General features: G+C 43.8%; 1 non-coding gene across 1 annotated transcript; it reads right to left on the bottom strand.

Moving 5' to 3' along the window:
* Window positions 1-514: 514 nt before the first annotated feature.
* Window positions 515-622, bottom strand: LOC112752834 (small nucleolar RNA R71). The gene has a single exon (XR_003177247.1). It is a non-coding gene; the product is annotated as a small nucleolar RNA R71 (small nucleolar RNA).
* Window positions 623-4,111: the final 3,489 nt, after the last annotated feature.

Below are 4,111 nucleotides of genomic sequence, written 5' to 3'. Positions count from 1 at the left end.
AGGCATTCTTGTTGAAGCTGATCCAGAACCTGAAAGGACTCTGAAGAGAAAATTAAGAGAAGCTAAATTACAACAATCTAGAGACAACTTGATTGAAAATTTCGAACAAGTAAAGGAAATGGCAGCCGAACCCAACAACAATGCAAGGAGAATGCTTGGTGACTTTACTGCACCTAATTCCAATTTACATGGAAGAAGCATCTCCATTCTTGCCATTGGAGCAAACAACTTTGAGCTGAAATCTCAGTTAGTTTCTCTGATGCAGCAGAACTGCAAGTTTCATGGACTTCCATCTGAAGATTCTTTTCAGTTCTTAACTGAATTCTTGCAGATATGTGATACTGTTAAGACTAATGGAGTAGATCCTGAAGTCTACAGGCTCATGCTTTTCCCTTTTGCTGTAAGAGACAGAGCTAGATTATGGTTGGATTCTCAACCCAAAGACAGCCTGAACTCTTGGGATAAGCTGGTCACGGCTTTCTTAGCCAAGTACTTTCCTCCTCAAAAGCTGAGCAAGCTTAGAGCTGATGTTCAAACCTTCAGACAGAAAGAAGGTGAATCCCTCTATGAAGCTTGGGAAAGATACAAACAGTTGACCAAGAAGTGTCCTTCTGACATGCTTTCAGAATGGACCATCCTGGATATATTCTATGATGGTTTATCTGAGTTATCAAAGATGTCATTGGATACTTCTGCAGGTGGATCCATTCACCTAAAGAAAACGCCTGCAGAAGCTCAAGAACTCATTGACATGGTTGCTAATAACCAGTTCATGTACACTTCTGAAAGGAATCCTGTGAGTAATGGGACGCCTATGAAGAAGGGAGTTCTTGAAGTTGATACTCTGAATGCCATATTGGCTCAGAATAAAATATTGACTCAGCAAGTCAATATGATTTCTCAGAGTCTGCATGGAATGCAAGCTGCATCCAACAGTACTCAAGAGGCTTCTCATGAAGAAGAAGCTTATGATCCTGAGAACCCTGCAATAGCAGAGGTAAATTACTTAGGTGAACCTTATGGAAACACCTATAACTCATCATGGAGAAATCATCCAAATTTCTCATGGAAGGATCAAAAGCCTCAATAAGGCTTTAACAATGGTGGAAGAAACAGGTTTAGCAATAGCAAGCCTTTTCCATCATCCACTCAGCAACAGACAGAGAACTCTGAACAAAATGCTTCTAATTTAGCAAATTTAGTCTTTGATCTATCTAAGGCCACTGTAAGTTTCATGAATGAAACAAGGTCTTCCATTAGAAATCTGGAAGCACAAGTGGGCCAGCTGAGTAAAAAGATCACTGAAATCCCTCCTAGTACTCTCCCAAGCAATACAAAAGAGAATCCAAAAGGAGAGTGCAAGGCCATTGACATAAGCGCCATGGCCGAACCTGTGAGGAGAGGAGAGGACGTGAATCCCAAGGAGGAAGACCTCCTGGGACGTCCAGTGGTCAATAAGGAGCTTCCCTCTGAGGAACCAAAGGACTCTGGGGCTCATCTAGAGACCATAGAGATCCCATTGAACCTCCTTATGCCCTTCATGAGCTCTGATGAGTATTCCTTTTCTGAAGAGAAAGAGGATGTTACTGAAGAGCAAACTACCAAGTTTCTTGGTGCAATCATGAAGCTGAATGCCAAATTATTTGGCATTGATACTTGGGAAGTTGAACCTCCCTTGTTCATCAATGAACTAAGTGATCTGGATCAACTGACATTGCCTCAGAAGAGACAGGATCCTGGAAAGTTCATAATACCCTGCACCATAGGCACCATGATCTTTAAGGCTCTGTGTGACCTTAGTTCAGGAATAAACCTCATGCCCCTCTCTGTAATAGAGAAACTGGGAATCTATGGGGTGCAAGCTGCTAAAATCTCATTAGAGATGGCAGACAGCTCAAGAAAACAGGCATATGGACAAGTAGAGGATGTGTTAGTAAAGGTTGAAGGCCTTTACATACCTACTGATTTCATAGTCCTGGATACTGGAAAGGAAGAGGATGAATCCATCATCCTAGGAAGACCTTTCCTGGCCACAGCAAGAGCTGTGATTGATGTTGACAGAGGTGAAATAGTCCTTCAATGGAATGAGAACTCCCTTGTGTTTAAAACTCAAGGATCCCCCTCTGCAACCATGGAGAGGAAGCAGAAAAAGCTTCTCTCAAAGCAGAGTCAACCAGAGCCCCCACAGTCAAACTCTAAGTTTGGTGTTGGGAGGCCACAACCAAACTCTAAGTTTGGTGTTAAACTCCCATATCCAAACTCTAAGTTTGGTGTTGGAGAGTCTCAACAAAGCTCTGCACATCTGTGAGGCTCCATGAGAGCCCACTGTCAAGCTATTGACATTAAAGAAGTGCTTGTTGGGAGGCAACCCAATGTTTATCTAATTCTTATTTTTATTGTTTGTCATGTTTACTTAGGTTCATGATCATGTGAAGTCACAAAATCAATATAAAAATTGAAAACGGAATCAAAAACAGCAGAAGAAAAATCACACCCTGGAGGAGCATCTGTCTGGCGTTCAGCGCCAGAACAGAGCATGGTTCTGGCGCTGAACGCCCAAAATGGGCAGCTTCTGGGCGCTGAACGCCAGAACAGGCATGGTTCTGGCGTTCAACGCCAGAAATGGCACACAAATGGGCGTTGAACGCCCAAAATGGCCACCAACCTGGCGCTGAACGCCCAGAGTTAGGTACAAAGGCATTTTTACATGCCTAATGAGTGCAGGGATGTAAATCCTTGAACACCTCAGGATCTGTGGACCCCACAGGATCCACTCAGGATCTGTGGACCCCACAGGATCCCCACCTACCTCCACTCACTTCTTCTCACCACTTTCTTTCACACAACCCCATAAACACTCTTCCCCAAAAACCCTTCACCAATCACCTCAAACTCTCTTCCCCATCACCTCTTCACCACTCACATCCATCCACTCTTCCCCATAAACCTATCTCATAAACTCCACCTACCTTCAAAATTCAAAACCAATTTCCCACCCAAACCCACCCATATGGCCGAACCTTAACCCCCCTCCCTTCCCTATATAAAGACCTCCATTCTTCATCAAATTCACACAACCCATCCCTCTACACTCTTCTTGGCCGAAACCACATCTCCCTCTCCCTCTCCATATTTCTTCTTCTTCTTCTTCTATTCTTTTGTTTATTGCTCGAGGGCGAGCAATATTCAAAGTTTGGTGTGGTAAAAGCATAGCTTTTTTGTTTTTCCATTACCATTAATGGCATCTAAGACCGGAGAATCCTCTAGAAGAGGGAAAGGGAAGACAAAAGCTTCCACATCCGAGTCATGGGAGATGAAAAGGTTCATCTCCAAAGCCCATCAAGACCACTTCTATGATGTTGTGGCCAAGAAGAAGGTGATCCCTGAGGTCCCTTTTAAACTCAAAAGAAATGAGTATCCGGAGATCCGACATGAAATTCAAAGAAGAGGTTGGGAAGTTCTAACAAATCCCATCCAACAAGTCGGCATCCTAATGGTTCAAGAATTCTATGCCAATGCATGGATCACCAAGAACCATGATCAAAGTAAGAACCCGGATCCAAAGAACTATGTTACAATGGTTCGGGGGAAATACTTAGATTTTAGTCCGGAAAATGTGAGGTTGGCGTTCAACTTGCCATACATGGAAGAGAACGCACGCCCCTACACAAGGAGAGTCAACTTTGATCAAAGGTTGGACCAAGTCCTTATGGACATATGTGTAGAAGGAGCTCAATGGAAGATTGACTCCAAAGGCAAGCCGGTTCAACTAAGAAGATTGGACCTCAATCATTCCCACTAGCAACCGGTCTGAAGTTACTATAGACCGGGCCATCATGATCCATAGCATCATGATTGGAGAAGAGGTGGAAGTTCATGAGATCATACCTCAAGAACTCTACAAGGTGGCTGACAAGTCCTCCACCATGGCAAGGTTAGCCTTTCCTCACCTCATCTGCCACCTATGCAATTCGGCTGGGATTGACATAGAGGGAGATATCCTCATCAAAGAGGACAAGCCCATCACTAAGAAAAAGATGGAGCAAGCAAGAGAGCCCAGTCATGGAGCTCAAGAGGCGCAAGAAACTCATTTCCATGAGATCCCAGAGAT

The sequence above is a fragment of the Arachis hypogaea genome, chromosome 15 (assembly GCF_003086295.3).
Source record: "Arachis hypogaea cultivar Tifrunner chromosome 15, arahy.Tifrunner.gnm2.J5K5, whole genome shotgun sequence".
In the NCBI taxonomy this organism is placed as follows: Eukaryota; Viridiplantae; Streptophyta; class Magnoliopsida; order Fabales; family Fabaceae; genus Arachis; species Arachis hypogaea.
Note: the sequence above shows the minus strand (reverse complement) of the source record. Positions and strands in the feature narration are given on the sequence as shown.